This window comes from Vidua macroura, chromosome 30, assembly GCF_024509145.1.
Source record: "Vidua macroura isolate BioBank_ID:100142 chromosome 30, ASM2450914v1, whole genome shotgun sequence".
NCBI lineage: Eukaryota > Metazoa > Chordata > Aves > Passeriformes > Viduidae > Vidua > Vidua macroura.
In genome coordinates this window covers 3,234,790-3,261,102 of record NC_071600.1, presented here as the reverse complement: position 1 = coordinate 3,261,102, position 26,313 = coordinate 3,234,790, and the positions used below count along the sequence as shown (strand labels likewise).

General features: G+C 55.3%; 1 protein-coding gene, 1 long non-coding RNA gene and 2 pseudogenes across 2 annotated transcripts in view; 2 read left to right on the top strand and 2 right to left on the bottom strand.

The window, feature by feature from the left end:
* Nucleotides 1–26,313, bottom strand: part of LOC128820667 (uncharacterized) — a 2,212,279-nt pseudogene that overhangs the window by 69,595 nt on the left and 2,116,371 nt on the right.
* The window catches only part of LOC128820701 (olfactory receptor 14J1-like), a 112,094-nt gene that overhangs the window by 35,025 nt on the left and 50,756 nt on the right, over nt 1–26,313 (bottom strand). The gene's annotated exons all lie outside the window — the stretch shown is intronic.
* Nucleotides 12,206–15,021, top strand: LOC128820654 (serine/threonine-protein kinase pim-1-like; annotated as a pseudogene).
* LOC128820792 (uncharacterized) lies at nt 15,079–16,284 on the top strand. Its single transcript, XR_008440951.1, has 2 exons — nt 15,079–15,782; nt 16,066–16,284. It is a non-coding gene; the product is annotated as an uncharacterized LOC128820792 (long non-coding RNA).

Here is a 26,313-nt window from a genome sequence, read left to right as displayed (position 1 = left end):
AGGGGCCTGGTGGGAGACAAAAGCCAGTGGGTGGAAGGGGAAAGAGGGGAGATCAGCCATGCCAGGAGGAGATGAAATGAGTCAGGCTGGTTTCAGCATTTCCTCAACACCAAAAGCAGCCTGATCTCCCTTCTCCATCCACCACTGACAGCGTTGCAAATCAGGAATTGTTTGAGCTCTTTTGCCCCCACTCCAGTACGAGCATCCTGATACAAGAAATTAATTGTGTTTATATCTATCACAGGACCACGTTTGTCTAAAATCAATTTTAGTATGGAAATCACTTGTGGCTGTTGGACTCATCAGACACTGCTGGGATGTTGCACATAGCTCAGGAAAGAGCGTGGTTGTTATTAAATTGTGTCCTGTTCAACTGTGGTCTGTTGGCCATGAAGAGAAACTTTCTGTGCCTCTGAGTCTCACCAGTTCCTGACCCCCAAAGGACACAAACCTGATGAGTTCTGGTTCCCACTCCAGTGGTGGCACTTGGAGCTCCCTCCATCCCCAGAGCAGAGCTGCCTTGTCCCAGAAAGTCCCTGGCACTGCAGGGATGAAGGAAACAGGACAGGCTGTGGGGATCAGGGGCAGGGCACGGCCAGGGATTTGGGGTGGTTGTGAGCCCAGGGCAGGACCCGGCCCTTGGCCTTGGTGAACCTCATCCAATTGTCCTGGGCCCATGGCTCCAGCCTGTCCAGATCCCTCTGCAGAGCTTCCTGCCCTCCAGCACAGCCACACTCCCACCCAGCCTGGGCTCACCTGGAACTGCCTGAGGGTGCCCTCAATGGCCTTGTCCAGATCAGCAATAAAGAGATTTCACTGACCTGGCCCCAATCCTGAGCCCTGGGGACAGCCCTGGATGTGAATCCATTCCTCAGCTGCGCTGAGTGCCAGGGCTTGGATGAGGGAAATTGTGGGGAGGGGGTGGGGAAAGAGTCTGATTGATTGTCAGCCATGAAGGGACTTGATTTTCATATCTGTTCAAACTGCATTAGGAGGTGCTGGGGGTCAATATCAATTGGACATTGCTGATATCAATCTCTAAACAGAAAAAGAACAATTCTCTCTGCACTGTTTTCAATATAGTATATTCACTTGGAATACACTTCTGAAACCTGACTTATTAACCACAAAAGAATTGAGGACTTGAATTATTCCCAGGGGCTTTTCTTGTCTTGGGTGTTTTGAACAGATGTTTATGAGCTTTTACCATGGAATTCCTGAAGCGAAGAGCTCAAGAAAGAAGAGGCCTCTGCAGTAGGAAAATTAATCAGCAGCCTCCAAGGGGCTGAGGATCCATCCCCATCAGAGCAGCAATGAGCAGAAATGGGCAGAGCTTTGTGGCTGCCCCAGCTCTGGGATGGGCCCTGGGCCTGGAGCAGGAGCAGCTCTGGAGGGCCCCAAGGCCGGGGCTCTTGTGCTGGCCTGGGCAGATGGGATGGCAGCAGGGGCTGCAGAGCTCTCAGCACCTGAGCCAGAGGGGAGCAGGGCAGCCAGGGAGCCTCCTTGTGCCTTGGGCAAGCCCCTTCCCCCATGGCTGGGGCTGAGTCCTGGCTGAGCTGCAGCTGCTGCTGTGCCCTTGGCAGGGGCTGAGGCCGTGGGGCCAGTGGCCAGAGCAGCCTGGCCTGAGCAGAGCTGTGGGGCCAGAGCCGGCTGGGCTGTGCTGGGGAGAGGCCCTTGGTGCTGCACAGAGCTCAGGGCAGCTGGCAGAGCTTGCAGGGAGCTGGGCTGGGCTCAGAGAGCCTGGCCCAGAGACCATCAGTGTCCATCTCAGCCTGGCTGAGCGTGCAGGGGCAGGACTCAGCCCAGGCCTTGTGGGGCAGGGCCAGCGCCTGTGCAAGGCATTGAAAACAGGCAAGTGCCCGAGAGAGGAGGCTGCTCTGTGCCCTTGGGGGCATGGACACAGCAGGGAGGGGGCCCAGGACATTTGTCAGTGCCAGCCTCTGTCCCCAGCCCTTGGCAGCCCTGGCTGCTGAGCCCAGCTTTGGCCTGGGCTGAGTTTGGCTGTGGCCCAGCTCCATCCTCCTGCGGGGCTCAGGGCCTGTTCCCGGCCATGGCCAGCCCTGGCCGGCCTCTCTGCTGGCCCAGAGGCCGGCAGAGCCCGGGGCAGGGCTGTCTGTGCAGCCCCACAGGTGCCACGGGCTGGGCAGGAGCTGGCAGAGGCTGCCCAGCAGGGAGGCCATGGGGCACAGAGCCCCAAGGCTGCCGTGGGCACCACGGCACAGGGGCCGTTCCCAGCCGCAATGCTCCTGTCCTGGGCTGGGCCTGCACAGGGGCTGTGGCACCATGGCTGGGCCAGCACAGGGCCACCAAGGGGCCACGCAGCCGCTGCCGGGGCTGGCAGCAAGGCCGGGCACAGACAAGGAATTGCTGAGCGTGGCCTGCGCTGGCCAGGGCTGACTGTGCCAAAGGCAGAGCTCAGCTGCCCTTGGGGGCTGCAGGAACACTCAGGAGCCCAAAGAGCCTCCATGGCTGCGCTGGAGACCAAGGCTGGAGCAGGGAAATGCAGGGCTGCTGCGCCATGGCGAGGGCATGGAACTCCAGCACACACCTCAGCTCTCTGATGATCCTGGCACCGTGCTGGGCCCTGTTTCAGCCTGGAGCAGAGCAGATGTTGATGGCACAGGAGCCCTGCGGGGCTGGCAGGGACCTGCAGCTTGCAAGGTGCTCTGCTCTCCCTCAGCTCCTCTCTGAGAGATCCAGTCCCAGCTTGGCACCTCAGGGCACAAGTGGCACTGCCTGTTCATGGGCACACACCTGATGTCTGCCTGGAAAGGGGCACAGGTTTAATATCTCTTATTTTAATAGTATACAGGTACATTTTTATTATCTGGGTTACTTGAGTACTTTTAAGAAATGGCAAAGCTTTCCCTCTAGGGACAGGAATTTCCTGGAAGTGTACTGATGGCATGAGAAGAAATAATGATCTTCCTGTCTACTTGTGTCATCAGTATGCTGTTTATTATTTCCTCTCCCTCTTCTTTCAGGTATTTTCAGCTCTCCTGTTTAAATGGCTGTGTCTAAGGACATCTCTTAATTTAGACCAGGTGGATCTATGTATTTCCCTTTGCACCCAGATTTCCTCCTCCAGATGCTCTCTGGTCATTCAAGTGTCTCTCAACAGACTGATTTAATGCTTTGAACATCAGGGAGTGGCCCAACCTTTCTGAAGTTCAAATAAGTATGAATTATATTTTTTTTGTGTTTATATCACAGAATTGCCATTTCCTATGTCTTTGTCTAAAACTGTTCCTGTACAGAAATCCCTTGGGGATGGGGGACATGTCAGATGCTGCTGGGACATCACAGAGAGCTGAGGGAAGAGCTGTGATGGTTATTAAACTGTTCAAATGTTCAACTTCTCTTTGTTGGCAAGAAACCTTTCTGTGCCTCTCAGTGTCACCAGGCCCTGAGCCCAAAGGACACAAACCTGATGAGTTGTGGTTCCCACTGCAGGGGCACTTGGACCTTGGCTCTGCACAGGAGAGCTCTTCATCCACTTTCCCTCTTTTCCTCCCTCTGGCCATGGAGGGAGCTCCTGACTTCAGCCTGTGACTCGTGTGTGCAAAGAGCAAATCTGGGCAGAATCGGGGCAAGAGGGTTTGGGGGCACCTTGGGATCTGTGCTGGGCACAGAAGGTGTTTTCCATTGCTCTGAGACTGTCTGCTGTGCACAGTGGATTTAATAGCCAGCAGAGGAATGACTTTTGCATTGGATGGAGCTGTGCCTTCCCTTGGCTTTGTTGGCTGACAAGAAATGAACATCCCTCTGTGTCTCGGGCAGCTCCTTCTCCAAGGAAAGCAGGTGGGAGTTGGAGCCAAGGAGCTGAAAGCTGCAGGTGCAGCCTGGGCTGGAGGGAGCTCAGATTTGCACAAGGCTGCTCTGAGTGCCAGGGCTTGGATGGGGGCAATGGTGGGGTGGGGGTAGGGACAGAGTCTGATTGATTGTCAGCCATGAAGGCTCTTGATTTTCATATCTATTCAAACTGCATGAGGTGGTACTTGGATTCAATGTCAATTGGCGATTGCACTTATGAATGTATTTACAGTAAAAAAAACCAAAACTATACAGGACTTAAAAAATCTTTCTCACTGTCTTTTTAAATATAATGTATTCACTTGCAATCGGCTTCTGAAATCTGTCTAATTAACCACAAAAGATTTGAAAACTTAAATTATTCCCAGAGGTTTGGCTTGTTAAGGTGTTCTGAATGTTAATGAGCCCTGCAACACTGAAATCCTGCACTGAAGAGCTGAAGGCTGAAGAAGCCTCTGGTGCAGTAAAATTCAGCAGCAGAATCCAAGGTGCTGAGGATGTCAGCAGCCCCCACTGAGGCCATCCCTACCCAGGGCTTGGATGGGGGAAATGGTGGGGTGGGGGTAGGGACAGAGTCTGATTGATTGTCAGCCATAAAGGCTCTTGATTTTCCTATCCCAACTGCATGAGGAGGTTCTTGGATTCAATGTCAATCGGAGATTGCACATATCAATGTATTAGGAGTAAAAAAAACTAAACAGGACCTAAATTTTTTTTTCTCACTATCTTTGAAAAAAAAATACATTCACTTTGAATACACTTCTGAAATCTGTCTAACTAACCACAAAATATTTGAAAACTTAAATTACATTATTCCCAGAGGATTGTCTTGTTAAGGTGTTCAGAACATTAATGAGCCCTGGGGCACTGAATTCCTGAACTGAAGAGCTGAAGGCTGAAGAAGCCTCTGGAGCAGTAAAATTCAGCAGCAGCCTCCAAGGTGCTGAGGATGTCAGCAGCCCCCACTGAGGCCATCCCTGCCCAGAGGCCGTGGGGGAATGGGCAGACAAGGAGAGCGTCCCTGGGGCTGGGGCAGCAGAACTCAGAGGCACCAGCGGCTCCAGCTGGGAAATGGAGTGTGGGATGGGGCTGTGAAAGCCCTGCCTGGGCTGTGCCAAGCAGGACACACAAGCCCTGACCCCCATCCCCCAAAAAACTCACTCAAGGGAAACATTTATAAGAAATTACAATTGTTTGTGTACTCTGTGTTGGATGCACTGGAGAAATACCCACAAGGGATTCTCAGGAGCTCCAGACAACAAAACAGCCTTTACTGGGAACTTCAGAAAATCAGAGAAAGTTTGGCAAAAGGTTTAATAAAACATTCAATGAACAAAAAACAGTTTTCAATGCATTAAGTTGGCCCATTCAACTTCACAATCTCGAAGCCTGCTCAATTTTAAGTTAATCAACATGTGCAAGAAGACAGAAGTAGAAGTAGACACAGAAAGAGAGAAAAATAAGATATAGAGGAGCAGACACAGACCAACTCCTGGATTCCAGCATTGTTCAGATGGAAATTCCAAGAGGATTTAGGGTCAAGATGTGTGCTTGCCTTGTGCTCAGCCTTAAATACCCCTTGGTGTCCCTGGGCCCTTCCCCCAGGTGGGACTTGGGGTCATTTGGTCACCCAGGAGCTGGGCTGGGGCTCCAGAGGTGGCTGTGGAGCATTGCCTGTGCTGTGCCAGGGACTGGCAGCCACTGCTGGGCTGGGATAGAGGCTCTGGGGGGATTGGGGTTCCAGGGCAGGGCAGGGCTGGGGTTCCAGGGCAGGGCAAGGCTGGACCTGCCCCTTCCTCCCCACACACATGAAATGTTTTGGGGCAACAATCTCCTCCGCTCTCCCACAATGCAATATTGGAGGTAAAATCCCGATTGTGGCCATGGGCAGCTGGTCTAGAAGGACAGTTCTTTTCCAGAGGAAGGAAACCCCCATTTCTCAGTTCATTTCTGGTTTGATTGCCTGGATTTTTGTTTCTTTGTTTCCTTGATGTGACTGAAGTGTCCAGTCAGGAGCAGAGTGATTCTTGCCAAGGAACTTTGTGGTGCTCTCGCTTAATATTAAATCTGGTTTTTGCTGCTCCCTTGCTGGGGATTTTTTCAGCGCTCTCAAGCCCTCGTTGGTCACAGGGTGAAGGAGCCCTGGCCCAAGCTCTGGCCCTGGGGGACACGGGGACGCTGCCGGGGGGTCCCTGTCCCCCTGTCCCAACCCCCACGGCCCCGTCCCCCGTCCCCGTGTCAGGCTCTGGGGTCGATCTCGTGGAACATCCTCTGGGGGAGGCTGCGGCGCCGGGGGCGGGGGGACCCGGGGGGACAGGGGACCCCACTGTGCACGAGCAGCGTTGGACTTCTCTGGGGGAACTGTGAGGGGGGGCTGGGGTGGAGTGACCTCCCCAGTGACCTCACACATCCCCTGTGATGTCACACAGCTGCTCTGTAATGTCACACAGCCCCTGTGATGTCACACAATGATCGCTGTGATGTCACACAGCCCCTGTGATGTCACACAGCCCTTGTAATGTCACAGTGCTAACTCTGAGATGTCACCCTGTGATGTCATATGGCTGCTCTGTGCTGTGACAGAAGACTCTGTGATGTCACAAAGTCACCTGGAGATGTCACTGTTTGTTCTTTGATGTCACAGCCTGCTCTATGAGGTTACACTGCCACCCGGTGATGGCTGCATACCCTTCTCTGTGATGTCACAAAACCCTCCCTGTGGTGTCATACTGCACTCTGTAATGTCACAGCACACACTTTGTCCTCACAGCCTGCTCTGTGATGTCACACAGTCCCCTCTATGATGCCATAGGTGCTTGATGACCATACAAAACAAACTCTGTGATGTCATAGCCTAATCTGTGACCTCACACAACCCACTCTGTGACTCACAGCCCAATCTGTGACCTCACAGCACCCACTCTGTGCTGTCACACAGCCCCTCTCTGACATCACAGCTGCTCTGTGCCTCTGGGACACAGCCACAGAGGTGCTGCTGTGACACAGCCCCCTCTGGGACATCCCACAGCCCCTGCCAGTGCTGAGCCCCTGTGAGCTCTGTCTGTGCCCTGCTCGTGTCCCTGGCATGCCCTGGCAGTGCCCCAGCCCTGCTGGGCTGTGCACAGGAGCTGCTCCTGGCCAGAGCTGTCTCTCTGCAGCGCTGCCCTTGCCAGGAGCTGCCTCTGGGCCAGGAGCCCGGCCCAGCTCAGCAGCACAGACACAGCACCAGGACTTTAATGACCCTCTGGGGCTTTGGTGCTCTTTGCATCAGACCCAGTCCCTCAGAGTGTGCTCAAAGAACTTCTCAAGAACTCCAAGTGAGATTGAAACACAGAGGTTTCTTTTACTTTGAAGAGATCCCTGTCAGGGACACAACTGAGAAAGTGTCCCCAGGCTCCAGTTAGAGCAGAACACTGGAGGCACTGATGACAGGTGGGGACAGCAAGGGAAAGGTGTCTCTGGTGCTGAGCAAACCTGGATGTGCTTCAGGAATGCAAAGGGCCAAGGCTGAGCCCCAGCCCCTGGCAAGGCAGATCCTGTCCCTCCCTCACTGCTCAGGGCTCTTCCCGGGATGGGCACTGGCATGTGGGGATGTGCAGTGCCAAGGGCAGGACCATGGGGCGGCCCCTGCCAGGCTGCTGAGCAGGGACAAGGAGGCACTGAGGCCCCAGGGCTGCAAGGGTCACTTGTCCCCTGGTGGCCTCAGGCCCAGGGCCAGCAGCCATGGCCAAAGTGCTGCACAGGTTGGCTCTGTCAGGGCCTTGCAGCTGCTGCACATGCCTGTGCCCTCTGCAGCCCAGGCTGTCCTACGGTGTCCCTGCCCTGCGCCTCTGTCCCTGCAGGCTGTCCTCATCCCCCGGCTGCCCCACCTCGCTGGCCCCTTCCTTTGCTGACAGCTCTGCCTCCTGCCTGCCTCTGCCTGGCCACACAAAGCCTTGGGCTGCTCCAGGCTCCTTCTGGGGACGTGTTGGACCACAGCCCTGCCCTGGGAAGGAAATTCCTCTCCTCTTGTGTCCAGTCTGGACTTCCCCTGCTGCATTTCTGGTACAATTTCTCTCTCTGGCTGTTTCACACTATGGAGAAAAGCTCCACCATTTCTGAATCCACCCTTCAAGCCCTGCCAGGCCACTCCTGATCTGTCCTCAATCTCTTCCCAACTGAGCCCAGGCACATCAGCCTCCATATATGTGTTTTGTTCTTGAGGCCTGCAAACCAAGCCTGGGAGATCTCTGGGCCCTCTCCAAGGTGTTTGCAAATGAAAACATTCTGCTCATATCACCAGAGGCCAAGGCCAGGCAGAACTGTCTGTCCTGGCAGCTTTTGTTGGGGAGCAATCCTAGGATAGATGGAATTTTGGTGGCCAAATTCCAGTTTCTGCCATGGCCCCTGCACAAGAAGGTCAGTTCTCTTCTGTAGGAAGGAAGGCACAGAGCCCCAGTGCTTCTGAGGCAGATGAGATGTGACCACCAGAGGCCAAGGCCAGTCAGAGCTGGCAGGATTTTTCTGGGAGATACCCTTGCATACAGGAAACTTTATAGGGGAGATACCAATTTTGTCCATGGGCGTCTGAAAAGAGGAACAGTTCTTTCCCATAGCAAGGAAAGCACAGAGCCCCAGTGCTCCAGGAGCTGATGAGAGGCAGCCCTTGGCATTCCAACATCAGCCAGACCTGTCAGGTGGCCCCTGTGAGGCCAAGCCAGCCAGACCTGTTCCATGTGTCCTCGGTTCCATGGGGCCCCACAGTGTCCCAAGGGTCCCTTGCTCCCAGGAGGCCCTGAGGTGTCACAATGCCCCCTTGGTGTCACCATGGCCCCACAGTGTCACAATGGTCTCCATGGTTCCACCAGGTCCTCACAGCGTCACCGTGGTCTCCATAGGAAGGGAACAACCCAGCCCCAATGTTCCAGGGGCGGATGAGCCGCAGCCAGCAGAGGCCAAGGGCAGCCAGATCAGATGGTGCTGGCAGATTTTGTCCTTGGATATAAGGAATTTTAGAGGTGGAATACCAGTTTTGGACCTGGTTGCCTGGAGGTGAAGGACGGTTCTTTTCCATAGGAAGGAAACACGGAACACCGGTGTTTCAGGGTCAGATAAAAAGAGGCCACCACAGGCCAAGGGCAGCCAGACCTCTCTGTTCTGGTATTTTTTTGTCTGAAAGCAACTCTTGGATATAAGGAATTTTGGAGGCGGAACCCCAATTTTGGCGATTTCTGCATTGGTAAGAAGGATGGTTCTTTTCCATAGTAAGGAAAGCACGGAGCACAAGTGTTTCAAGGGCAGTAGAGGAGAGCGGTGGCTCCTGAGAGGCCAGGCCAGCCAGAGCTGTTTGTCCTGGCAGCTTTTGTCAGTGAGAAATCCTTGGATCTAGGGAATTCTGGAGGAGGATTCCCAACTTTGGCCATGGGCATCTGGTCGAGATGGATGGTTTTTCCCATAGGAAAGAAAAGCACAAAGCCCAGGTGTTTTGGAAGACGATGAGAAGTGGTCACCATAGGCCAAGAGAGTCAGACCTGTCTTTCCTGGCACCTTTCATCTGGGGGAAATCCTTGGATATTTGGAATTTTGAAGGTCTCCTCTGGTTCCACGAGGTCCCCACAGTGTCACAAATGACCCATGGCTCCATGAAGTTCCCCAGTGTCACCAGGGTGTCCCTGGACCTGCATTGTCGCACTGACCCATGGTTCCATGAGGTTCCCCAGTATCACCGTGGTCGCTGTCAGAGGCTGGATGAGATCGATGTCCCGAGACACCTTGGGTTGAGCTGTCAATCAGTCACACAGCTGGGACAGCGCTAACCCAGCTCTGAACGCCCGAGCAATCAGAAGTCCCAGCTGGGGGGAGGCCCACGAAGGCCCAGGGGCTTAAAACCAAGGAGCACAAGGTCAGCCCCTGCTATGGACTCTGCCTTGCCCTGGGGTTTGTGTCTCAGCCACACTGGAACCCCAGGAGCTGGGAGCCACAGGTGTGTCTTTCTGTGGAGCTTCTGTCTTTCTGTCTCTCTCTCTCTTTCCTCTCCTTCTAATGCTCTTTCTATGGAACATTAACAACTGAAGTGTTTAAGGCTTTCCAGGCTAAATGGGCTGAGTGAATGAAGTTACTGCTGTGACAAGTGTTTTACGTTGGATTGGATGTTGTATTAAATGCTTTTCCAAAGTTTCTTGGTTTTTTGTACTTTGCCAGTAAAATTTTGTGGGTTCCTGAATGGGCGCTGAGGGGCACTTGGGGATCCAGGAGGGTCTGGGGGACACTTATGGGACAGATGGGGGCGGATACCGGGGGTTCTGTGGGGCGTGGGGCATGACGGGAGTTGTAGTCCAGGCCCCAATGGGGCTCTATTGGGCCGCAGAGCATGACGGGAGTTGTAGTCCTGGCCCCAATGAGGCTCTATTGTGCTGTAGAGCATGATGGGAGTTGTAGTCCTGGCCCCAATGGGGCTCTATTGGGCCACAGAGCATGACGGGAGTTGTAGGCAAAAGAAAAGCACATACTCCAGGCACCGCCCCCAAGCCACAATCCCTGGCGCTGATTGGTTGGGGGCTGTGATGGGCGGGAGCCTCAGCAAATGGGAGGCAGCGGAGGCGGGAACAGCCCATTCAACCCCTCCAGTCCCTCCCAGCACAGCCCAGTTCGTCCCCAGTACAGCCCAGTACAACCCCAGTGCCCCTCCAATCCCTCCCAGTACAGCCCAGTCCCTCCCAGTACACCTGAGTTCATTCCCAGGCCCTTCCAGTTCCCCCCAGTGCCATCCACAGTCCGCTCCAGTGTCCCCCAGTCTTCCCCACAGCGTTCCCGCCCATTGCGGGGCAGCGGCGCAGACGGAATGTCCTGCGGCCCAAACCTCCTGCTCCTGCCACACAGCGCCCAGCGCTCTCCCCCTCCTCCTCCTCTCCCAGCACGGCACAAATTCCAGCTCGGAGGAGGCTTCCCCAGAGAGGGCTCTGGCTCCTGCTCCAGCCTGAGTGTCCCTGCAGAGGAACAGGGCATCTTTCAGGCACTTCCACAAGCTCAGGCTTCCCATTCCATGGGGAATCTGGGATGGAAATGGCCTTTTTCAGAAAGACAAATGCAGAGGAGATGGATTAGAAATTATTAGGAAAAAGTGACCCTTCTTCCAGACAAAGTCCACCAAGTCATTGCCTGCATTTCTCATTTTCAGATTCTTTCAGTCATCTCCTGAGAGGATCAGCTTGTTCTGCTGCTTTCCATGAACTGATTGTGCTCTTGATTTATATCAGTGCATGAGATGTGGAAGCTTCTAAACTGAACATATCAACAAACTCCCTCTGTCAGCCCATTTCCATCTTCTAGATCACTTCCAAGACGTCCATGGGGATGTTGCAATGATGATCACACAGCTCTCCATTTCTGGCTGCAGGCTCTGCAGATCCTTTCTCTGCATTCAGTCAGGCTTGCATTCCCTGACAATTCCTGGTAGCCCGTCAGGGTTTCTTAGGGTAGAACAGCAACAATGAAAACCTCACCAATGGCACAACTGCCCAGCCCACAAGGAAAAGAAAGAACAAGCTGTGAAGTTCTTCAAATATTTCTCCTGCTTTGCTGCAAGAGTTGAGCTGCACGCAAGGTGTGGAAAGGCAAGAGGAGCTATAGCTGGTGGCACATCTTGTGACAGGAGCTGCTCAAAGCTTCCTCGTTCTCCAGGAAAGGTTCTTGGAAAGAGCAAACAGGACTGTGGAGAAGATTCTGGGAAAACTGAAACAGCTGTTAAGAAATGAAATGAAAATGGAAAGAAACAATCCAATATGGTTTTCTCTGCTTATTTCTATGTTTCTCTTTTCCATCTTGCACTACTTCTCCATCCCATTAATCCAAATGGGTCTCACTTCTAAGATCCATGACTTGGCAAGTTTAAGACACTGTAAAATACCATGAGCTACACACAGTTTGCCTTCCCCTGGGTTTGTTTTTTGGAAATCACTGCTGGAGAGGTAAGTGCAGTGCTTGGGTCAGGTACAAATTCTGCACTCAGGGAATGCGCTCCGAGAGTGTTTGACCCTCAGCAGGGACAATGCACAGCAGCGCCCAAGGGGATTCCTGTGCCCCTGGGCAGGAGTCCAGACTCTGGGTCTGGGCTGAACAGGGCAAAGTTCCCGTGTTTGGACAGGCTCAGGGGCTGCCCCGGGGAGCGCGGGGCTGGGCGCGGGGGCGAGCGGGCAACGGACAAACGGACACGGGGACAAACGGCCCCGGAGCTTCAGTTGCTTCAGTTGCAGCAGCAGCAGCAGCAGCAGCAGTGAAAGCAGCGAAAGAAGCGGCTTTGTCAAGTCCCTCTTGCTCCTCCTCTCCCTCTCTTGCTGTCCCGCAGCCTCTCCCGCTCTCCCTTTCCCGCTGTCCCCTCCTCTCCCAGTCTCCCTCTCCCCTGCCGGGCCGGGCAATGCCCCCGCCCCGTCCCCGGCCCCGGGCGGGGCTGCCCCATCCCCGTCTTCATCCCCGGCCGTCCCGCCGCGGTCTCACCTCCGCCCGGCTCTGGCCGTGCTGGCGCTGGCTGTGCCGGGCGGGAATCAGTGCCTGGGGCGGCATCGCCGCCCTTTGGCTCCGCCTGGCCCGAGCCCGGCCCCGGCCCCGACGTGGGCTCCAGTCCCGGCCCCGGCCCCGGCTCCTCCCGGGCCCCGCGGAGGACACAGGCGGCGCGGCCGCTGCCGCCGCCTCCGCTGCGGCTTCCCCGGCCCGAGCTCCGCCGCTCGGCAGCGCGGCCGCCGGCCCCGAGCCGCCGCTGTCCCGTTGCCAGCAGAGAACGCCTGGGGATGGCCGGCCCGGGGCGCTCGGGGGGCGCTCGGGGGCCGCTCCTGGCCCCGGGCCGAGCGCTGACAGCCGCGTCCCGCCCGCAGGGAAGGCGCAGGAGGCCCTGCAGGAGCGGTACCGGCTGGGTTCGCTGCTGGGCAGCGGCGGCTTCGGCAGCGTCTTCGCGGCCACGCGGCTCTCGGACGGCGCCCCGGTGAGCGGCGGGGCCGGCGGCGGGCGCAGGAGGAGGAGGAGGAGGAGGAGGAGCAGGATGGGGCTGGGCTAGGCGGGGGGCGAGCTGAACCCGCTGCTCTCCCTTGCTCGCAGGTGGCCATCAAAAGGGTGCCGCGGGATCGCATCCGGCACTGGGGCGAGCTGGTGAGTGAGCGGGGCCAGCGGCAGAAGCCGGGCCGTGCCGGGCGGGGATGAGCCGGGGCCCGGCAGGGTGGGAGCTGCCGGGAGCCCTGCAGGGAGAGCGGGCGTGGGCTGAGCGGGGCATGCAGAGCATCCCGGGCTGGCTGAGGGCTTCCCCAGCCCCGGCACGGCCTCAGCCCCACTGACGGCATCGCGCTCCTCCCGCAGCCCGACGGCACCAGCGCACCCCTGGAGATCGTGCTGCTGGCCAAGGTGGCCTCTGGCTGCGCTGGTGTCATTCAGCTCCTGGAGTGGCTCCAGCTCCCCGACAGCTTCTTGCTGGTGCTGGAGCGCCCAGAGCGGTGCCAGGACCTGTCGGGTTTCCTGGCGGAGCGGAGGTTCCTGCCGGAGGAGGAGGCGCGGGGGCTGTTCCGCCAGGTGCTGGAGGCCGTGCGGCACTGCACCAGCTGCGGGGTCCTGCACAGGGACATCAAGCCCCAGAACATCCTGCTCGACCTGGCCACCGGGCAGCTGAAACTGATCGACTTTGGCTGTGGCGCCTTCCTCCAAGACACAGCCTACACCCAGTTTGCAGGTGAGCCCTGCCAGGGGATGCTCCTGGGCATCTCATAGCCCAGCCGGGGTGCAGCACCGGGGCTCCCCCTATTGCAGCTGGGATGGGATTAATGCTGGAGCCAGGTTGATTTGGGTGGGGGTGTGAGGGGGTCCAGCTCCCAGCCCTGCTGACAGCCCTCAGCACCCACTGTGCCCTGGGCTGGGGCTGGAGCTGGGGCAGCCATCCCGACAAAAACCCCCATGGGGGTAGCAGAGAGGGGGGTCTGACCCCGTGCCCTGGACAGGTTGGTGTGCTGGAGAGAAGGGCTTGGACTGCTCTGCTCCCCTTGTTTGCCTTGACTTGTTCACATTTTTGGGGGCTGTGCAGGCAGGTAGTGGAGTGGGTTTCTCCACCACTGGGTGAGTTTTTCTTTCGTGTGTCATGGTTGGGCCTTCCCAGGGTTTCTGCTGCCCTCTTCCAGCACCAGTGGCTTCTTTTCCAGCCCCGAGTCTGTACACAAGTCCCAGGTGCTGGCGAGACGGCAGCGGTCACCCTGTGTGCCACTGGGGCAGCCCCCACATGCCCAGGGGTGCTGGGGCCAGGCTCTGGGAGCAGCAGCATCCCCCTGCTGAACTCTGTCTGTGTTCCACAGGAACCCTGTCCTACAGCCCACCAGAATGGATCCACCACTGACGCTACCACGGCGAGGCAGCGACCATCTGGTCCCTGGGCCTCCTGCTGTGCCACCTGGTCATGGGCAAGCACCCGTTCAGGAGGGGCCAGGAGATCATCTGGGGGCGGATCTTGTTCCCAGGACGGCTCTCTCAAGGTGGATCCTCATCTCTGGCCATGGGGGCAATACCAGTGCTGGGAGACAGCAGCAGCTCGTGGGCATCCCGCTCTGGCAGCTGCTGAGGAGGTGGCACAAGTCCTGCTCTCCTGCTCTCCTCCAAACACAGAATCCATGGGGAAGTTTAGGCCCAGCTCTGGGCACACCCAGCATGGCCTGGGCATGGGAACAGGGGGGCAACTTCTCCAACTGACTGGTGACTCCTGGTTTCTCTCCCCAGAGTGCCAGGATGTCATTAAGAGGTGTTTGTCCATGCAGCCCTTGGACAGGCCATCCTTAGAAGAGCTTTTCCATGATCCTTGGGTGCAGGGTGTTCCTCTGCCCTAGAGGATGGGAGAGATCCACGTGCACAGTTGGATCCAGGGGCCTGGCAGGTATCAGCTCCACACATCTCTTGGCAATCAGTGGCAAAGCCAACCAGACAGGTTTTGTGCTGCCTGTAGCTCTGAGCAGAAGGGAACACGCAGCTCTTGGGCTGGAGCTGAGCTGGAGACCTGGTGTGGCAAGCACTGGTGGCCACCATCCCCCGGGTTTTGCTTGTCCTGGTTCCCTGAGAGCTGGGGCCCTGGGCAGAACCCTGACAGCCTGGTCTGGCCCCAGGGAAGGAGAAGGAGCCCCTGGAGAAGCTGCACCAGGTGGGGCTGCTGCTGCTGGAGACACCAAGGACAACCTCAAGGATGACAATCTCTTCCTCGGCCTGGCCAGCTGAAGATGATGGACTTGGATTCTGGCACCTTCTCCAAAGCCTCCAAGGTTTCACAGGGAATCTGCAGATGAGTCCACACACAGGGGGCTGCTCCCAGATTTGGGCATTGCTCAGCCTGGCCGGGAACCAAAGGTTCCCCCTTTGCTGGGGCGGATGCAGCTGATCCTTCAGTCGGCTGCCAGGCTGCTTTTGGCAGGGCTGGGGGCATGGGCTGGGGTGGGTACGAAATGGGAGTGGGCTCCTGGCCCTGCCAACAGCCCCCAGCACCCACCGTGCCCCGGGCTGGGGCTGGGGCTGGGGCAGCCAGCCCGACACAAACAAACCCCCATGGTGGGAGCAGAGGTGGGACTCCAGAACCTGTGCAGGGGCTGCTTTGCTTTGCAGGCAAGGAAGGGCTTGGGCTGCTCCACTGCCCTTGTTTGCTTTGGGATCAGCGTTACTTTGGGGGGCATTGCAGGGGGGAAGGGAGAAAGCCTGGGCTTCCCTCACCTGTGGGTGGGTTTTTCCCTGGCATGCAGGGGTTGGGCCTTCCTCAAGCCCCTGACAGAGAGAAGATTTTTGACCTTTTTTCTTGTTTCCCCTTTTTGTCTGTAATCTATTTTCAATCATTGTTGTTTCTTTTTCTAGAGGAAGCGTTCTAGGTGGGGTCCAGTCTGGATGGGGAAGTGCTTGGGAGCAGCTGCGGCGTGGATGGGCCGTGCCCTTGGAGAAGGCTGAGGACATCGTTTGGGACCAGCTTTTCTTCCAGCGGTGGATGGCGTCAGGTGGGTCCCGTCTGCTTGGCATGGTGGGATCAGAGCTTTGGGGAGATGGCAGCGAGCACAGGAGCATCCTGCTCCGGGCAGCTGCTGAGGGCTGGATGTGCCGTGGCTGGCTGCAGGCTGGGCACATGTCCTGCCCTCCTGCTCTGCTGCCAAAGGCAGCAGTGATGGGCAGCTCTGGGCACCGCTCTGGGCACGGCCAGCATGGCCTGGGCACCGCGGGCGGCTGGGACAAGGGGACAGGAGCCTTCAGCTGACGGGCGCTTTCTGCTTTCTCTCCTTGCAGCCGGGCTCTGCAGGTGCTGAGGCTGCTCTGGGCTCTGCCAGGGCTCTGCTGGAGCTCAGCACCGCGCCAGAATCAGCCAAAGAAGAAATGGTGTGCCCTGCAGCACAGACTTGCTTGAGCATTTCAGCAACACAGCTCAAGTTTGCAGAGTGTACACCTCCCAGGGAAAACATGCCACCACCCAAAAATTAAACTTGTTCAATAGCTTCTGAAATGAAATCAATCTGGGATGACCCCAAATGACATTTTGCAGCTTGCTCAAGCTGTAGCTCAGCCCTTCTCTGAACAGTTCTCTCTCCCACCTGCCTTTTACTCCCCAACTGCTCCCTCTTTTCCCCCAGTGAGTTCCCAGCCCATGGCAGTCTCCATCACACTGTTGCCTTCCTTGGTGCCCCTCACCACGAGGAAGGCTGAGCCCCAGGCTTAGGGACTCATCCTGTCACTGGCTGAGGAGCAGCAATGTCTCAGAGGTCTGGTGGGATTTTAGTGTCCTTCAGAGCTGCTCTCCAGCCCTCATCTCTCCTCACTGCTGAGTTCCCACTCCCTTTTCCTCGTCCTTGCTGCAGGATGAGCTCTGTGAATCCCCTTGAGCCTCCCCACTCTTCCCAGCCCACGCACCCACCTCAGTTAGGCTGAAGCTGCAGCTTCTCTGTCTCTTCTGGCACACCAGCCCAGTCCCCTGTGCGGGGAGCCCCAGCCCCAGAGCACAGCACTCAGCAGTGCAGCCCGGGCTGGAGCAGCTGCCCTGCAGCCCTGGCTTGGCTCTTGGTGGCAAGGGAATGCTCCCTGTTTGCAGCTGTCCCTGCAGGATGGCCCCAGGGCAGAGCCCAGCCGGGCTCCCACTGCAGCCCCTGAAGCTTGGGGCAGGCAGTGGTGCCAGAGCTGAGGTTCACGGGGAGCACCCGCAGCTGTGGCTTGAGTCAGTGTTGGCAAATGTTGTGTTCTCATCTCCTGCAGCCTGTGGGGAAAGCAACCTGTGTGTGCCAGGCCTGTGTGTGCCAGGGGCTCTTGGATGTCTCTGTACCCATGGACAGAAGGCTCTGTGTGTGCCAGGGGCTCTTGGATGTCTCTGTACCCATGGACAGAAGGCTCTGTGTGTGCCAGGGGCTCTTGGATGTCTCTGTACCCATGGACAGAAGGCTCTGTGTGTGCCAGGGGCTCTTGGATGTCTCTGTACCCATGGACAGAAGGCTCTGTGTGTGCCAGGGGCTCTTGGATGTCTCTGTACCCATGGACAGAAGGCCCTGTCTGTGCCAGGGTTTCCAGATTGTCTCTGTAGCCATGGGTATGGAATAGCATGGACAGTGACAGTGTCAGTCACGTTGCCTGCACATTCCTTCCTTTGCATACAAGACACATCCATGCACACCCCCATGCACAGATACATTAAAAGGACAGGGAGGGAGAGAGATTTCCCACAGAGCTCTAACTTTGGCATAACTCACCTTTTAGCCAGTGGCCAGGGGATATTTTTCCCAGCTCTGTTTGAGAAGGTGTCCAGGAGCTGAAGGAGCAGCATTTAGAAGCAGTTTCAGGATTTCTAGGCAGGCAGTGGAGCTGACAACCATCCACGTAACTCGCCGTATTCATCGGGATGTGCTGCTGGTTCTTTAGGAATATGGCCCAGTGAAGACACGAGACTTGGAAAAATCCCAGCTCTCTGTGGATTTGTGCAAAGGGGGAGCAGCAGAAAAACTTTGTGTCTGCTCTGGGGACACAAGGTCCAAGGAGCTGCGGTGGCAGAGGGTGAGCTGGGCTGGTGGCAGGTGAAGTCCTGGTTCATGACATCCCAGAGTGGCACAGGACAAAGCTCCAAGCACCCCCAACCCCACTGATGAAGTCTTTGTGATGCTGCACATCCTACAGGAAAAGCTGCTGTCACAGAATTCACTGTCTCTCCCTGTCCCAGAAGGAATTGGATGGACTGTGTTCTTCTCTACGAGTGTCTCGTTCAGCATGAGCAGCTGAGCACCAGGAGCTGAAGGAGCTGAAGCCTCAGGCCACAAGAGCTGGGCCAGAGGAGACTTTCTGAGCAAATGAATGCTGCTAACATGGACCTGGCTGAATGCAGCAGATGGAATCATGGAATCACAGAATCCTTTCTGTTGGGAAAGGCCTCTGAGCTCATCCAGTCCAGCTGGTCACCCAGCAGTGTCGAGCCCAGCACTAAACCACGTCCCTGAAGTGCCAAGGCCTGGACAACAGCCCTGAGTGAGGCCTGAACAACAGGCCCTGAGCCAAAGGTGGCCTCTGGATCAACCTTCCAGCCAAAGGTTATCTTTGGATCTGCTCACTAATGAAATGTGCATGGTCATTAGCGCTGTGATAGATGTATCCACTCATTAGTGAAACATGTATTGACCTATCTGTGTTTAGAAGCCAGACAAGGCCATGAAATCCGACATCTGGCCTTGTCTGGGGCTGAATGGTCAAAGTCACCTCCCTTGGTTCCTCCTGGAGCCCTGGCCAGGCTTTGGGAGGAGCCCAAGAGGAGGATGAAAGCAGATGTTCCCGCACCAGAAGTGCTGTCAGTTTGTTCATTCAGCACTGTCAGAGCTGGGCCCTCTCACAGCGGGGCTGGAGCCTCACCTGTGGCTGGAGGCACCTGCAGGAATTGCCAGTGTCCAGGAGTGGCTCTGCAGCCCTTGGCTGTGACAGCTTCCCCAGCTGCTGTGTGGATCTGGGGGATGGTAAAGCCTGAGGGTAACTGGGGCTGGATCTTTCTTAATCACTGCTGCAGTCTTTGGTGGTGATGGTTGGGTGCATTGCTGAGCTGCTCCTTTTGTGATTCTTTGCTGCTTTGAGCTACAGTCAATGACACTGATTCCTTCAGTTGGTGTCTGTGTCTTTGGTGCTGACCCTGCCCACTGGTGAAACAAAACTGGCACAGTCTGGCCAGATCCCCACAAAATGTCACTTTTTAAATGTAAATGTGAGGAATCAGTCCCATCAGAAATTCCCAGATGGGAAGCCCTTCCCTGGAGTTCCCTGGCTCTGGAGTGGGCTGAGGTGGGAGCACCGTGTGAGCAGTGGGGCAGTCGGTTAAAAGAGGCCGAACCCCTGGATGTCTTAAAATGCATCCAAAAATGGCATATGGGAAAAGGAAAAGAACTTGTGGGTTTGGGAAGACGAGGGTGAATTTTGTTAATGAAACATTGGAAACAGCACCAACAGAAAGAAAAATTGTTGTTGGAACAACCCCACATGGAGCAACAGAAGAAGGTTTAAGTCATGAACTCAGGTTAATTTGTGCAAGTGATAATAATAATAATAATAATAATTTAATAATAATAATAGTTATATATAATATAATCCAATAATCTATACTGATATCTGTATAATTAAAATTTGATAATGTGAAATAATGCTGACAATGCTAATATGTCAGCTTTGGCTGCTCACTGTGACACTGAATACCCTACAGAAAAGGACTGGCCAAGACCCAGCTGTCAGTGGTAAACTCTGCAAGATTGCATACAATGAATAAAGGAGGAAGGGATGAAATTGGCTATTTTTATAGGATTTGCTGATACTGTGGTGCGGAATGCTTTGTCTCTTTTGTGAGAAATAAAGTGATTAAGGCTGCTGGGTTTTTCATGTCCCAGGCAATCCACAAGCTGCAGGATTGGTTGAACGGGTGAAGGGGCTGTTAAACGAGCAGTTGGAAGAATGAGGAATGGGAACCTGTCCCCATGGAGAAGCCATCTCCCAGATGTGCTCCATGCCCTTAGCAATGGCCCCCTGGGGAAATGGAAACCCCCTGGCTGTGCAGGGCTGCTCCCAATTTGCAAATACAGCCATGGACAGTGAGACTGGGACTGCCTGGGAAATTGTTCTGGCTGTGATGGCCCTGGCAGGGCCAGCCCAGAGGCTGCAGGGCTGGACCTTCATGCACTGGAATTAGTTAGGATAAAACAGAAGCAAATGAGAGTTAACAATACAGGAACAGGAATCCAGATTCCTCCCGCACACTTTGGTTTGATAACTGCTCACTGGCGCTTGGCCTTGCAAAGTGCTCATGCCATGGGAGGAGGAACTGATGCAGATTATCAAGGAGAAATTGAAGGAATTGTGTTAAACAATAGTGAACAAGATTGGATTATTCAACCCCATGACAGGGTAGCACAATTATTGATATTGTCAGTTTTTAAAACAATTGGGAAAAAAGGAGATGCACCTCAAATCACTGCTGTTGGTAGAGATAAAGGGTTTGGATCCAACAGTGCTAATAAAGGAGCCAGAGTGTGGGTCCAGAGGCCAAAAGGCCCTCCCGAGGCAGCTGAAGGAACAGCTCTGGGGAAAGACAGCAGTGTTTGAATCCTGAAACCTGGGCAGGAACGATGGGAATGTGTCCCTGCAGCCAAGTGCTCTGTGTGAGAACAAGTAGATATTACAGGAGATTGTTTTACACATCCTGCCAGACCAAATCTCCCTGTTTGCCCCAGGGAAAACTCGTGACCTGGACTCCATCTAGGATGGAGCCAGGGCCAGGCTCTTGTACTGCCCCAGGTGTATCCCTTGAAGGCCTTTTAATAAACACCTGCTTTATTCCTTTAGCCCTGTCTAGCTCTGTTCTAGGTGGCCTCTCAAGGCATCACCACCAAACCAGGGGAACACGGACCAGGCCTGGCTGGCTGGGCCTCCTGGGGACCACCTGCCCACCTTGGCATGTCGAGGGCTGCTTCTCACCTGCCCTGAAGCACTGGGGCTCTGGGCTTTCCTTCCACACTTTCTCAGTTGTGTCCCTGGCAGGGATCTCTTCAAAGTACAAGAAACTTCAGTGTTTCAATGTAACTGAGTTCTTGAGGGTTTTGTGACATCACTGAGGGTGTTGTGACATCACAGAGCTGGCTGTGATGTCACAGAGTCGGGTGTGAGGCCATAGAGCAGACTCTGCCATCATAGAGGGTGGCTCTGTGGCATCAGAGAGTGGCTTGTGAAATCACCCGGTGGCTGTGTAACATCATAGAGCAGGCTGTGACATCACAGAACAGACTGTGACTTGTCAGGGTGACTTTGTGACATCACAGACTTCTGTGACATCACAGCACTGCTGTATGACATCACAGTGTGACATCATAGAGCTGGCGCTGTGACATCACAGAGATGGCTGTGTGACATCACAGGGGCAGTATGACATCATAGGCACTGTGTGACATCATAGTGGCAGTGTGACATCACACAGGCTGTGTGACATCACAGAGACAGTGTGACATCACAGGGCAGTGTGACATCACAGAGATAGCTGTGTGATGTCACAAGGGCACTATGACATCACAGAGTGGGCTGTGTGATGTCACAGAGATGGCTCTGTGACGTCACAGTGATGGTTGTGTGACATCACAGCAATCGTTGTGTGACATCACAGGGCTGTGTGACATCATAGGGGCAGTGTGACATCACAGAGATAGCTGTGTGACATCACAAAGGCAGTGTGACATCACAGGGGCTGTGTGACATCACAGCGATCATTGTGTGACATCACAGGGGCTGTGTGAGGTCACTGGGGAGGTCACTCCACCCCAGCCCCCCCTCACAGTTCCCCCAGAGAAGTCCAACGCTGCTCGTGCACAGCGGGGTCCCCTGTCCCCCCGGGTCCCCCCGCCCCCGGCGCCGCAGACTCCCCCAGAGGATGTTCCACGAGATCGACCCCAGAGCCTGACACGGGGACGGGGGACGGGGCTGTGGGGGTGGGACAGGGGGACAGGGACCCCCCGGCAGCGTCCCCGTGTCCCCCAGGGCCAGAGCCTGGGCCAGGGCTCCTTCACCCTGTTACCAACGAGGGCTTGAGAGCGCTGAAAAAATCCCCAGCAAGGGAGCAGCAAAAACCAGATTTAATATTAAGTGACAGCACGGCAAAGTTCCTTGGCAAGAGTCACTCTGCTCCTGACTGGACACTTCAGGTACATCAAAGAAACAAAGCAACAACAAAACCAAACAAAATCCAGGCAATCAGACCAGAAATTAGCCAATAACTGAGGCTTTCCTTCCTCTGGAAAAGAACTGTCCTACTAGACCAGTTGCCCATGGCCACAATTGGGATTTCACCTCCAACACTGCCTGTTGTGACAGACTGGAGGAGATTGTTGGCTGGAAACATTTCCTGTGTGGGGAGGAAGGGGCAGGTCCAGCCTTGCCCTGCCCTGGAACCCCAGCCCTGCCCTGCCCTGGAACCCCAATCCCCCCAGAGCCTCTATCCCAGCCCAGCAGTGGCTGCCAGTCCCTGGCACAGCACAGGCAATGCTCCACAGCCACCTCTGGAGCCCCAGCCCAGCTCCTGAGTGACCAAATGACCCCAAGTCGCACCTGGGGGAAGGGCCCAGGAAGGCCAAGGGATATTTAAGGCTGAACACAAGGCAAGCACACATCTTGACCCTACGTCCCCTTGGAATTTCCATCTGAACACCACTGGAATCCAGGAGTTGGTATCTCTGTGTGTGATTCTCTGTATCTTACTTGTCTTTTTCTCCTTTTGTCTCCTATTTCTATCCACTTGCAAAGGTTGATTAACTTAAAATTGAACAGGCTTAGAGTTTGTGAAGTTGAATGGGCCAAGTAAATGCTTTCAGAAGTGCTTTTTGTTGATTGAATGTCATATTAAACCTTTTGCCAAAGTTGCTCTGATTTTCTAAATTTCCCAATGAAGGCTGTTGTGTTCTTTTGAGCTCCTGAGAATCTCTTGTTGGTATTTCTCCAGTGCATCCAACTCAGAGGACACAAATAATGGTAATTCCTTTTAAATGTCTCCTTGAGAGAGTTGTTTGGGGGATGGCAGTCAGGGCTTGTGTGTCCTGCTTGGCACAGCCCAGTCAGGGCTTTCACAGCCCCATCCCACACTCCATTTCCCAGCTGGAGCCGCTGGTGCCTCTGAGTTCTGCTGCCCCAGCCCCAGGGACGCTCTCCTTGTCTGCCCATTCCCCCACGATCTCTGGGCAGGGATGGCCTCAGTGGGGGCTGCTGACATCCTCAGCACCTTGGAGGCTGCTGCTGAATTTTACTGCTCCAGAGGCTTCTTCAGCCTTCAGCTCTTCTGTTCAGGAATTCAGTGCCCCAGGACTCATTAACATTCAGAACAACTTAACGAGCCAAGCCTCTGGGAATAATTTGATTTACGTTTTCAAATCTTTTGTGGTTAATTAGGCAGATTTCAGAAGTGTATTCAAAGTGAATATATTAAATTTACAAAGATAGGGAGAAAATGTTTTTTCAGGTCCTGTATAGGTTGTTTTTTCCTGTTTATACTTTGATATGTGCAATCTCCAATTGACACTAAATCCAATACCTCCTCATGCAGTTTGAACAGATATGAAAATCAAGACCCTTTAGGCTGACAATCAATCAGACTCTGTCCCTACCCCCACCCCACCATTGCCCCCATCCAAGCCCTGGCACTCAGAGCAGCCTTGTGCAAATCTGAGCTCCCTCCAGCCCAGGCTGCACCTGCAGCTTTCAGCTCCTTGGCTCCAACTCCCACCTGCTTTCCTTGGAGAAGGAGCTGCCCGAGACACAGAGGGATGTTCATTTCTTGTCAGCCAACAAAGCCAAGGGAAGGCACAGCTCCATCCAATGCAAAAGTCATTCTTCTCCCTGGCCGTGCCCTGCCCCTGATCCCCACAGCCTGTCCTGTTTCCTTCATCCCTGCATTGCCAGGGACTTTCTGGGACAAGGCAGCTCTGCTCTGGGGATGGAGGGAGCTCCAAGTGCAGCCACTGGAGTGGGAACCACAACTCATCAGGTTTGTGTCCTTTGGGGGTCAGGAACTGGTGAGACTCAGAGGCACAGAAAGTTTTGCTTCAAGGCCAACAGACCATGGTTGAACAGGACACAATTTAATAACAGTCACATTCTTTCCTGAGCTATGTGCAAGAGGAACAGTTTTAGACGAAGACATAAGAAAAGGCAAATCTGTCATAGATATAAACAGAATAAAATATAATTAATATTTATATGAACTTCACAAAGATTGGGCCACTCCCTGACTTTCAAAGCATGAAACCAGTCTGTTGAGGGACACTTGAATGACCAGAAAGCATCTGGAGGAGGAAGTCTAGGTGCAACGGGAAATAGATAGATCCACCTGGTCTAAATGAAGAGATGTCCTTAGACATGGCCATTTAAAAAGGAGAGCTGAAAATACCTGAAAGAAGAGGGAGAGGAAATAATAAACAGGATACTAATGACACAAGTAGATGTGAAGATCAGTCTTTCTTCTCCTGCCGTCAGTACACTTGCAGGAAATTCCTGTCCCTAGAGGGAAAACTTTGCCACTTCTTTAAAGTACTCAAGTGACACAGGTAATAAAAATGTGCCTGTATACTAATAAAATAAGAAGTATTAAAACCTTTGCCTCTTTCCAGGCAGACATCAGCTGTGTGCCCATGAACAGGCAGTGCCACTTGTGCCCTGAGGTGCCCAGCTGGGATTGCATCTCTCAGAGAGGAGCTGAGGGAGAGCAGAGCACCTTGCAAGCTGCAGGTCCCTGCCAGCCCCGCAGGGCTCCTGTGCCATCAACATCTGCTCTGCTCCAGGCTGAAACAGGGCCCAGCACGGTGCCGGGATCATCAGAGAGCTGAGGTGTGTGCTGGAATTCCATGCCCTCCCCATGGCGCAGCAGCCCTGCATTTCCCTGCTCCAGCCTTGGTCTCCAGCACAGCCATGGAGGCTCTTTGGGCTCCTGAGTGTTCCTGCAGCCCCCAAGGGCAGCTGAGCTCTGCCTTTGGCACAGTCAGCCCTGGCCAGCGCAGGCCACGCTCAGCAATTCCTTGACTGTGCCCGGCCTTGCTGCCAGCCCCGGCAGCGGCTGCGTGGCCCCTTGGTGGCCCTGTGCTGGCCCAGCCATGGTGCCACAGCCCCTGTGCAGGCCCAGCCCAGGACAGGAGCATTGCGGCTGGGAACGGCCCCTGTGCCGTGGTGCCCACGGCAGCCTTGGGGCTCTGTGCCCCATGGCCTCCCTGCTGGGCAGCCTCTGCCAGCTCCTGCCCAGCCCGTGGCACCTGTGGGGCTGCACAGACAGCCCTGCCCCGGGCTCTGCCAGCCTCTGGGCCAGCAGAGAGGCCGGCCAGGGCTGGCCATGGCCGGGAACAGGCCCTGAGCCCCGCAGCAGGATGGAGCTGGGCCACAGCCAAACTCAGCCCAGGCCAAAGCTGGGCTCAGCAGCCAGGGCTGCCAAGGGCTGGGGACAGAGGCTGGCGCTGACAAATGTCCTGGGCCCCCTCCCTGCTGTGTCCATGCCCCCAAGGGCACAGAGCAGCCTCCTCTCTCGGGCACTTGCCTCTTTTCAATGCCTTGCACAGGCGCTGGCCCTGGCCCACAAGGCCTGGGCTGAGTCCTGCCCCTGCACGCTCAGCCAGGCTGAGATGGACACTGATGGTTTCTGGGCCAGGCTCTCGGAGCCCAGCCCAGCTCCCTGCAAGCTCTGCCAGCTGCCCTGAGCTCTGTGCAGCACCAAGGGCCTCTCCCCAGCACAGCCCAGCCGGCTCTGGCCCCACAGCTCTGCTCAGGCCAGGCTGCTCTGGCCACTGGCCCCACGGCCTCAGCCCCTGCCAAGGGCACAGCAGCAGCTGCAGCTCAGCCAGGACTCAGCCCCAGCCATGGGGGAAGGGGCTTGCCCAAGGCACAAGGAGGCTCCCTGGCTGCCCTGCTCCCCTCGGCCTCAGCTGCTGAGAGCTCTGCAGCCCCTGCTGCCATCCCATCTGCCCAGGCCAGCACAAGAGCCCCGGCCTTGGGGCCCTCCAGAGCTGCTCCTGCTCCAGGCCCAGGGCCCATCCCAGAGCTGGGGCAGCCACAAAGCTCTGCCCATTTCTGCTCATTGCTGCTCTGATGGGGATGGATCCTCAGCCCCTTGGAGGCTACTGATGAATTTTACTACTCCAGACGCCTCTTCTTTTCTGAGCTCTTCAGTTCAGGAATTCCATGGTAAAAGCTCATAACCATCTGTTCAAAACACCCAAGACAAGAAAAGCCCCTGGGAACAATTCAAGTCCTCAATTCTTTTGTGGTAAATTAGTCAGGTTTCAGAAGTGTATTCCAAGTGCATATACTATATTGAAAACAGTGCAGAGAGAATTGTTCTTTTCCTGTTTATAGATTGATATCAGCAATGTCCAATTGATAATGACCCTCAGCACCTTCTAATGCAGTTTGGACAGATATGAAAATCAAGTCCCTTCATAGCTGACAATCAATCAGACTCTGTCCCCACCCCCTCCCCACCATTTCCCTCATCCAAGCCCTGGCACTCAGAGCAGC